This window comes from Bombina bombina, chromosome 1 (assembly GCF_027579735.1).
Source record: "Bombina bombina isolate aBomBom1 chromosome 1, aBomBom1.pri, whole genome shotgun sequence".
NCBI lineage: Eukaryota > Metazoa > Chordata > Amphibia > Anura > Bombinatoridae > Bombina > Bombina bombina.
In genome coordinates, this window is record NC_069499.1 from 632092304 (window position 1) to 632103570 (window position 11267).

At 38.6% G+C, this 11267-nt stretch overlaps 1 protein-coding gene across 1 annotated transcript in view; it reads left to right on the plus strand.

Moving 5' to 3' along the window:
• The window catches only part of NALF2 (NALCN channel auxiliary factor 2), a 357083-nt gene that overhangs the window by 342998 nt on the left and 2818 nt on the right, over window positions 1-11267 (plus strand). The window lies entirely within an intron of this gene.

Genomic DNA, 11267 nt, shown 5'->3' on the forward strand with positions numbered 1-11267 from the left:
GCTCTGAGGAGGCAGACAGCGCCGCAATTCAACCCGATTGAGTACGATCGGGTTGATTGACACCCCCCTGCTAGCGGCTGGTGCAATGCTGAATACAAAGAGCTTATTGCTCTCCGCATTCAGCGAGGTCTGTTGGACCTGATCCGCACTGTCAGATCATGTCCAACAGACGTTTGTTAAATATGCGCACAAAGTAGAGGCCGCTTCAAGCTCACACAGCGTTCTCAGGATGCAGACTCCTACGGATGATGTCACAGGCGCTTCCGTATCCAGCTTTGCACACTAATGCTTGCGGTGATCAGGTGCAATGCCCGAAAGGCAGTGGATCACTTGCCAACAATATCCAAAGAAACAAAAAGGGTCTGGCAGCACCTAGCAGTAAAATTAAAGGCTTTATTTTGCAATACTACAGGCACACAGGTACATCATGGACTGAACGTCTGGCGCGTTTCACGCCCCCTAGTGGCGTTTCATCAGAGACAACAGGTGTGCTAGCCACGACCTTCTTATAGACAGGCCATGGACAAGTACATATTTTAACCCTTCAATGTCATAATCACTACACAAGTTGAACATTAAAAGGATACTTAAACATAAAATATGCTACAGTTTACACTGTCTTAAGCTCTCACATTAAACTTATCAAGGAAGGAATAAATCTTATGGGATATTTACTATATATAATCATCATATTAAATTAGAAATGGGCCTATTACAACTTGCTAAGCATATATAAAGATGTCACACATTTCATATTCCTTTAGATGATTAAACCATATCATCATTGTTGCATTATCACTGATACATGAAAGACACACAAGAATATACACCAAACCCTCAGATAAATATATTTATCAATATTGCTATAACTGTAAATAGACAATTTCCTATCTACTAAATTCCATTTTAGCTGTATGGTTAACACAGTTCTAGCTATACAGTAAATATTATTTCAATCTAATATTGATAAATGTTACCTAATTCCATATGTATCTTTAAGGTTTGTTCATACAAAGTAGCTAATATCCCATTCAAGGTTAAGACCATTAGGGATTCTAGTCTTTAACTGATAGATCCAGTATAACTCTTTTTTATCCAAAATCTTATACTTATTGCCCCCTCTTAAAGGGGCCTTAGCTACATCAATAATTTTTACCTTGAACTTGCCTTCATTGGTAAAATGTATAAAATTAAAATGCCTGGCTACTGTGGAATCTTTGCAGTAATTTTTCACGTCATTAACATGTTCCCTGACCCTCACATTGACCTCTCTAGTCGTTTTTCCAACATATTGGATCTTGCAAAAACTGCACTCCTATAAATAGACGGCGAACGTAGTCTTACAGTTCACATAGAAGGTTATGGGATATACATTGTCGTCTACAGAAGGCCTAAAAATATTTGTCACATCAACCAAATGGCAAGATAAGCATGTTCTTGCTCCACATTTAAAACATCCTGTCTTTCTCAACCAATTATCTCCTCTGTTGGCCCTCATATTCGGAACCAAACTGGGAGTTAGCTGAGCCGCCAATGTTACTGGTTTTTTGGATACAAATCTGCAACCTGATGTATAATTTATATGTTAAATTGGCCCCTAGGAGTATGCACGTGTCCTTAGCACTCTATGGCAGCAGTGTTTGCATGTATATACAACATTGCTGCATACATTGCTGTCAGATGGCTAAAGACGTGCACGCTCCTGAGCCCATCTAGTATTACTCTTTAACAAAGCACACCAAGAGAACAAAGCAAAATTGATAATATAAGTAAATTGGAAAGTTATTTAAAATTTCATGTTGTATCTAAATCACCAAAGTTTAATCTTGACTTTATTGTCCCTTTAAGGTACAGAAATATGTCGCATAAACTATAATGCATCACTTCCAACCATGTTGTGTCTACATGTGAGTACCTGCAGCCGTAGGGGGGCGCCCGGCTTGATAAATCAAGCCCAATGTATTATTTTACATATCTTAAATAAAGTATTACCTACCAGTATTAAGTAATTGTGTTCCAGTCTCCACGTGATTAGTAGCTCTTCAGTATTCCTTTTTCACTAGAAGAAGCCTGTACGTCATGGTAATCTGCATTGCTTCATTTGAGTATCTGATTGGCTGTATTGTATCAGACTGCTGTAAAAAATAAAAAAAAGTAGGCAAAAAAGAGCAGATATAATCCCTCGAAAACAGATTTTTATCACATATATTTAATTTAAAGGGACAATGTACTGTCAACTTTTCTCTCCTTTAATGTTTTCCCAATGGTAAATTTTACCTGCTGAAGTGTATTTTGGGCCCCATGTGTTAAAAGGCCTTTGCTGCATAATAAATCACATTGGAGGTGGGAGAGAGTTCTACTAAAATGTGCATTTTCAGTTGCTCTCTAATTACTGTACTTTATGTATATAGACAGAGATATGGAAGTATGTGTGCATAGGAAAGGATAAGATAAAGAGGGTCGGTCTCCTTACAAGCTCAGCCCACTTAACTGTGTTATGATTTCAAAGAACATAAATTGCTATTTTGCATAAGGAAATAAACCTAAAGGAGCAGTTCCTAATACATTTTACACTCTACAGCTGGTATAACAATCTTTTGAAACAAATTAAGAGAATCCAATTTTACAGTACATCTCCTTTAAAAATACTGCATCATGCTTGCAAACACATTAAAGAACATAAATTTTAATGTTAGATTCAACCTCCTCTATATCAGATTACCATTTAATAAAAAGAGACCATATAACAGGACAGGACATAGTTGTTTTTTATTGTTAAGGTTTTTACCTACAATTACAGTAAACTTCACTTCTCCACTAGTAATAAGTATTTTACCCACATTTTTTTGCTTGCCATGTATTAATAGGGAAATACATCTTCATGTTACGCCCTATTTTCTTATGTGAATGATTTTGCCCCTCTTATATAACACATCCCACTAGTTTATTGTATATATTATATTCTTTTCAAAGTAAAACAGCATTTTGAAGTTAAAGTTAAAAATACTAACATTTATACAAAAAGGTTCTGTAATTCTTACTGTCTGCTCTATACCACCCAGCTTATTGGTTGGTCGCATTGTATAATTTTACCTCATTGTTTTATAAAGGGAGTGGTTATATCCCAGATACTGGCCCCTGTTTAACAAAGGTCTGTCGGACCTGATCCGACAGTGCGGATCAGGTCCGACAGACCTCGCTGAATGCGGAGAGCAATACGCTCTCCGTATTCAGCATTGCACCAGCAGCTACCTGCAGATTCGTAGCCAATCGGCCGCTAGCAGGGGGGTGTCAATCAACTTGATCGGGTTGAATTGTGGCAATGTCTGTCTGCCTCCTCAGAGCAGGTGGACAGGTTATGGAATCCTTCCGAAGCTTGATAAATGGGTCACACTGTGTCAAACCCCTATATTTATGCATCATTTCATATTAGAGAATCATGCACAAGCCTTAGCTTGCATTCACCCATATTTACAATATGTTATCTTTTTTTACTTACATTAATTGACAGGATTTTATAAAATGTGTATTTTAGCATCCAGACTTTTTTTTTTTTTACATGAAGACTTAAAGGGACATGACACCCACATTTTTTCTTTCATGATTTAGAAAGAGAATGCATTTTTAAACATCTTTCTAATTTACTTCTATTATCTAATTTGTTTTATTATCTTGATATTTTTTGCTGAAAAGCATATCTAGATATGCTCAGTAGCTGCTGATTGGTTGCTGCACATAGAAGCCTCATGTGATTGGCTCATCCATGTGCATTGCTTTTTCTTCAACTAGGATATCTAAAAAATGAAGCAAAATAAATAATAGAAGTAAATTGTAATGATGTTTAAATTTGTATGTTCTATCTGAATCATGAAAGAAAGATTTTGGGTTTAGTGGCCCTTTAAAAAAGCCCTTAGTACAAGACCTAGGTTAAAGGGGCATTATTAAAGTAATTGTTTGTTTTCTTTGTTGCAGGGTTTGTTTTTTTCCTACCACAAAAATGTAACATGCCAATGAGACTTGTCACTATTGACCAATAGAACTGTTGTAATTTTTATCACATAGACCACTATCAATATTAAATATGTATAAATAGTTATCTTTCCTATTCATAACAGAAATTTATTGAGTTTAATGAGCCTTCAACACATATTGGTCTATGGACAGGTTACTAACTTTACTAAGTCATATGTTTGTACCAATTCATATGCTGTTGATTTGTATTATAGAACAATTTTAATAAAAATTACTGTATTCACCATTACTACATTATATTTTATTCATGGATGGTTCATCAGTGCTGGGCTTAGTCTTTTTTTAAAATGTTTTATTTATTCTCTTTCTCCTTTTATGATCATGTTAAAATTTCTAATCTCTTTTGTGTTCATTGTTGTTTTGAAATAATTTGCAATATGAGTGCAGTGTGATTAAATTTATACTATACAGAGTTGTTTGCCCATATACGCCTAGATTACGAGTTTTTGTCGGTAAGGCTGTGCGGGGCTAACAAGCCTTTTTTTCTTACCGCTCACTTAAGACAACGCTTGTATTACGAGTTTTCTTCAAGCTGGCGTTAGCCTCAGAAAAGTGAGCGTTGAGCAAAATTTAGCTCCACATCTCACTGTAATACCAGCGTTGCTTACGGTTGCTTACGGTAGCGGTAAACTGGCAAAATGTGCTTGTGCACGATTTCCCCATGGGAAACAATGGGGCTGAGTTGGCTGAAAAAAAACCTAACACCTGCAAAAAGCAGCGTTCAGCTCCTAACGCAGCCCCATTGTTTCCTATGGGGAAATGAAATTTATGTCTGCACCTAACACCCTAACATGAAACCCAAGTCTAAACACTCCTAATCTTACACTTATTAACCCCTAATCTGCCGTCCCCGCTATCGCTGACACCTACATTATAATTATTAACCCCTAATCTGCCGCTCCGGACACTGCCGCCACCTACATTAAACTTATGAACCCCTAATCTATGGCCCCCAACATCGCCGACACCTACATTATAGTTATTAACCCCTAATCTGCCCCCCCCAACGTCGCCGCAACTATATTAAATGTATTAACCCCTAATCTGCTGCCGCCACTATAATAAATGTATTAACCCCTAAACCTAAGTCTTTCACTAACACCCCCTAACTTAAATATAAAATTATTCCTATTTAAAACTATATACTTACCTATAAAATAAACCCTAAGCTAGCTACAATATAACTAATAGTTACATTGTATCTAGCTTAGGTTTTATTTTTATTTTACAGGCAACTTTGTATTTATTTTAACTAGGTGCAATAATTATTCAATAGTTATTAACTATTTAATAACTTCCTAGTTAAAATAAGCACAAAAGTACCTGTAAAATAAACCCTAACCTAAGTTACAATTACACTTAACACTACACTATAATTAAACTAATTACCTAAACTACCTATAATTAATTACAATTAAATTAAATAAACTAAATTACGAAGAAATAAAACACTCAGAAAATAAAAAAAGAATTACAAGAATTTTAAACTAATTACACCTAATCTAATCCCCTAATAAAATAAAAAAGCCCCCCAAAATAATAAAATTTCCTACCCTATACTAAATTACAAATAGCCCTTAAAAGGGCCTTTTTGCGGGGCATTGCCCCAAAGTAATCAGCTCTTTCACCTGTAAAAAAAATACAATACCCCCCAACATTAAAACCCACCACCCACACACCCAACCCTACTCTAAAACCCACCCAATCCCCCCTTAAAAAACTAACACTACCCCCTTGAAGATTACCCTACCTTGAGCCATCTTCACCCAGCCGGGCACAAGTGGTCCTCCAGAGGGTCCGAAGTCTTCATCCTATCCGGCCAGAAAAGGACATCCAGACCAGCAAAAGGCTTCATCCAGGCGGCATCTTCTATCTTCATCCTTCCGGAGCGGAGTGGGTCCATCTTCAAGACATCCGACGCGGAGCATCCTCTTCATCAGACGGCCAACGACAGAATGACTGGTCCTTTAATTGACGTCATCCAAGATGGCGTCCCTTGAATTCCGATTGGCTGATAGAATCCTATCAGCCAATCGGAATTAAGGTAGGAAATATCCTATTGGCTGATGCAATCAGCCAATAGGATTGAAGTTCAATCCGATTGGCTGATCCAATCAGCCAATAGGATTGAGCTTGCATTCTATTGGCTGTTCCAATCAGCCAATAGAATGCAAGGTCAATCCTATTGGCTGATTGCATCAGCCAATAGGATTTTTCCTACCTTAATTCCGATTGGCTGATAGGATTTTATCAACCAATCGGAATTCAAGGGACGCCATCTTGGATGACGTCACTTAAAGGACCAGTCGTCAGCCGTCTGATGAAGAGGATGCTCCGCATCGGATGTCTTGAAGATGGACCCACTCCGCAACGGAAGGATGAAGATAGAAGATGCCGTCTGGATGAAGCCTTCTGCCGGTCTGGATGTCCTCTTCTGGCCGTATAGGATGAAGACTTCGGACCCTCTGGAGGACCACTTGTGCCCGGCTGGGTGAAGACGGCTCAAGGTAGGGTGATCTTCAAGTGGGTAGTGTTAGGTTTTTTTAAGGTGGGATTGGGTGGGTTTTAGAGTAGGGTTGGGTGTGTGGGTGGTGGGTTTTAATGTTGGGGGGGTATTGTATTTTTTTTACAGGTGAAAGAGCTGATTACTTTGGGGCAATGCCCCACAAAAGGCCCTTTTAAGGGCTATTTGTAATTTAGTATAGGGTAGGGAATTTTATTATTTTGGGGGGCTTTTTTATTTTATTAGGGGGTTTAGATTAGGTGCAATTAGTTTAAAATTCTTGTAATTTTTTTTATTTTCTGTAATTTAGTGGGTATTTTTTTCATAATTTAGTTTATTTCATTTAATTGTAATTAATTGTAGGTAGTTTAGGTAATTAGTTTAATTATAGTGTAGTGTTAGGTTTAATTGTAACTTAGGTTAGGGTTTATTTTACAGGTACTTTTGTACTTATTTTAGCTAGGTAGTTATTAAATAGTTAATAACTATTTAATAACTATTGCACCTAGTTAAAATAAATACAAAGTTGCCTGTAAAATAAAAATAAACCCTAAGATGGCTACAATGTAATTATTATTTATATCGTAGCTATCTAAGGCCTAGATTTGGAGTTTGGCGTTAGCCGTGAAAACCAGCGTTAGAGGCTCCTAACGCTGGTTTTAGGCTACCTCCGGTATTTGGAGTCACTCAAAAAAGGGTCTAACGCTCACTTTTCAGCCGCGACTTTTCCATACCGCAGATCCCCTTACGTCAATTGCGTATCCTATCTTTTCAATGGGATCTTTCTAACTCCGGTATTTAGAGTCGTGTCTGAAGTGAGCGTTAGAACTCTAACGACAAAACTCCAGCCGCAGGAAAAAAGTCAGTAGTTAAGAGCTTTCTGGGCTAACGCCGGTTTATAAAGCTCTTAACTACTGTGCTCTAAAGTACACTAACACCCATAAACTACCTATGTACCCCTAAACCGAGGTCCCCCCACATCGCCGCAACTTGATTACATTTTTTTAACCCCTAATCTGCCAACCGCCAACTACGTTATCCTTATGTACCCCTAATCTGCTGCCCCTAACACCGCCGACCCCTATATTATATTTGTTAACCCCTAATCTGCCCCCCACAACGTCGCCGCCAGCTACCTACACTTATTAACCCCTAATCTGCCGACCGCAAAGCGCCGCCACCTACGTTATCCTTATGTACCCCTAATCTGCTGCCCCTAACACAGCCGACCCCTATATTATATTTATTAACCCCTAATCTGCCCCCCTCAACGTCGCCTCCACCTGCCTACACTTATTAACCCCTAATCTACCGCTACTATAATAAAGTTATTAACCCCTAATCCGCCTCACTAACCCTATAATAAATAGTATTAACCCCTAATCTGCCCTCCCTAACATCGCAGACACCTAACTTCAATTATTAACCCCTAATCTGCTGACCGGAGCTCACCGCTATTCTAATAAATGTATTAACCCCTAAAGCTAAGTCTAACCCTAACACTAACACCCCCCTAAATTAAATATAATTTTAATCTAACAAAATTAATTAACTTTTATTAAATAAATTATTCCTATTTAAAGCTAAATACTTACCTGTAAAATAAATCCTAATATAGCTACAATATAAATTATAATTACATTGTAGCTATTTTAGGATTAATATTTATTTTACAGGCAACTTTGTAATTAATTTAACCAGGTACAATAGCTATTAAATAGTTAAGAACTATTTAATAGTTACCTAGTTAAAATAATTACAAAATTACCTGTAAAATAAATCCTAACCTAAGTTACAATTAAACCTAACACTATACTATCATTAAATTAATTAAATAAAATACCTACAATTACCTACAATTAAACCTAACACTACACTATCAATACATTAATGAAATACAATATCTACAAATAACTACAATGAAATAAACTAACTAAAGTACAAAAAATAAAAAAGAACTAAGTTACAAAAAATAAAAAAATATCTACAAACATAAGAAAAATATTACAAAAATTTTAAACTAATTACACCTACTCTAAGCCCCCTAATAAAACAACAAAGCTCCCCAAAATAAAAAATGCCCTACCCTATTCTAAATTACTAAAGTTAAAAGCTCTTTTACCTTACCAGCCCTGAACAGGGCCCTTTGCGGGGCATGCCCCAAGAAGTTCAGCTCTTTTGCCTGTAAAAAAAACATACAATACCCCCCCAACATTACAACCCACCACCCACATACCCCTAATCTAACCCAAACCCCCCTTAAATAAACCTAACACTAAGCCCCTGAAGATCTTCCTACCTTATCTTCACCATACCAGGTTCACCGATCCGTCCTGAAGAGCTCCTCCGATGTCCTGATCCAAGCCCAAGCGGGGGGCTGAAGATGTCCATGATCTGGTAGAAGTCTTCATCCAAGCGGGGCAGAAGAGGTCTTCCATCCGATTGAAGTCTTCATCCAAGCGGGGCAGAAGAGGTCTTCCATCCGATTGAAGTCTTCATCCAAGCGGGGCAGAAGAGGTCTTCCATCCGATTGAAGTCTTCATCCAGGCGGCATCTTCTATCAACATCCATCTGGAGCGGAGCGGCAGCATCCTGAAGACCTCCGACGCGGAACATCCATCCTGGCCGACGACTGAACGACGAATGGCGGTTCCTTTAAATGACGTCATCCAAGATGGCGTCCCTCGAATTCCGATTGGCTGATAGGATTCTATCAGCCAATCGGAATTAAGGTAGGAATATTCTGATTGGCTGATGGAATCAGCCAATCAGATTGAGCTTGCATTCTATTGGCTGATCGGAACAGCCAATAGAATGCAAGCTCAATCTGATTGGCTGATTGGATCAGCTAATCGGATTGAACTTGATTCTGATTGGCTGATTCCATCAGCCAATCAGAATATTCCTACCTTAATTCCGATTGGCTGATAGAATCCTATCAGCCAATCGGAATTCGAGGGACGCCATCTTGGATGACGTCATTTAAAGGAACCGTCATTCGTCGTTCAGTCGTCGGCCAGGATGGATGTTCTGCGTCGGAGGTCTTCAGGATGCTGCCGCTCCGCTCCAGATGGATGTCGATAGAAGATGCCGCCTGGATGAAGACTTCAATCGGATGGAAGACCTCTTCTGCCCCGCTTGGATGAAGACTTCAATCGGATGGAAGACCTCTTCTGCCCCGCTTGGATGAAGACTTCTACCAGATCATGGACATCTTCAGCCCCCCGCTTGGGCTTGGATCAGGACATCAGAGGAGCTCTTCAGGACGGATCGGTGAACCTGGTATGGTGAAGATAAGGTAGGAAGATCTTCAGGGGCTTAGTGTTAGGTTTATTTAAGGGGGGTTTGGGTTAGATTAGGGGTATGTGGGTGGTGGGTTGTAATGTTGGGGGGGGTATTGTATGTTTTTTTTACAGGCAAAAGAGCTGAACTTCTTGGGGCATGCCCCGCAAAGGGCCCTGTTCAGGGCTGGTAAGGTAAAAGAGCTTTTAACTTTAGTAATTTAGAATAGGGTAGGGCATTTTTTATTTTGGGGGGCTTTGTTGTTTTATTAGGGGGCTTAGAGTAGGTGTAATTAGTTTAAAATTGTTGTAATATTTTTCTTATATTTGTAGATATTTTTTTATTTTTTGTAACTTAGTTCTTTTTTATTTTTTGTACTTTAGTTAGTTTATTTCATTGTAGTTATTTGTAGATATTGTATTTAATTAATGTATTGATAGTGTAGTGTTAGATTTAATTGTAGGTAATTGTAGGTATTTTATTTAGTTAATTTAATGATAGTATAGTGTTAGGTTTAATTGTAACTTAGGTTAGGATTTATTTTACAGGTAATTTTAAATAGGAATAATTTATTTAATAAGAGTTAATTAATTTCGTTAGATTAAAATTATATTTAATTTAGGGGGGTGTTAGTGTTGGGGTTAGACTTAGCTTTAGGGGTTAATACATTTATTAGAATAGCGGTGAGCTCCGGTCGGCAGATTAGGGGTTAATAATTGAAGTTAGGTGTCGGCGATGTTAGGGAGGGCAGATTAGGGGTTAATACTATTTATTATAGGGTTAGTGAGGCGGATTAGGGGTTAATAACTTTATTATAGTAGCGCTCAGGTCCGCTCGGCAGATTAGGGGTTAATAAGTGTAGGCAGGTGGAGGCGACGTTGAGGGGGCAGATTAGGGGTTAATAAATATAATATAGGGGTCGGCGATGTTAGGGCAGCAGATTAGGGGTACATAGGGATAATGTAAGTAGCGGCGGTTTACGGAGCGGCAGATTAGGGGTTAATAATAATATGCAGGGGTCAGCGATAGCGGGGGCGGCAGATTAGGGGTTAATAAGTGTAAGGTTAGGGGTGTTTAGACTCGGGGTACATGTTAGGGTGTTAGGTGCAGACGTAGGAAGTGTTTCCGCATAGCAAACAATGGGGCTGCGTTAGGAGCTGAACGCGGCTTTTTTGCAGGTGTTAGGTTTTTTTTCAGCTCAAACAGCCCCATTGTTTTCTATGGGGGAATCGTGCACGAGCACGTTTTTGAGGCTGGCCGCTTGCGTAAGCAACTCTGGTATCGAGAGTTGAAGCTGCGTTAAAAATGCTCTACGCTCCTTTTTTGGAGCCTAACGCAGCCTTTATGTGGACTCTCAATACCAGAGTTATTTTTATGGTGCAGCCAGAAAAAAGCCGGCGTTAGCTACGCGGGTCCTTACCGACAAAACTCTAAATCTAGCCGTTAGGTT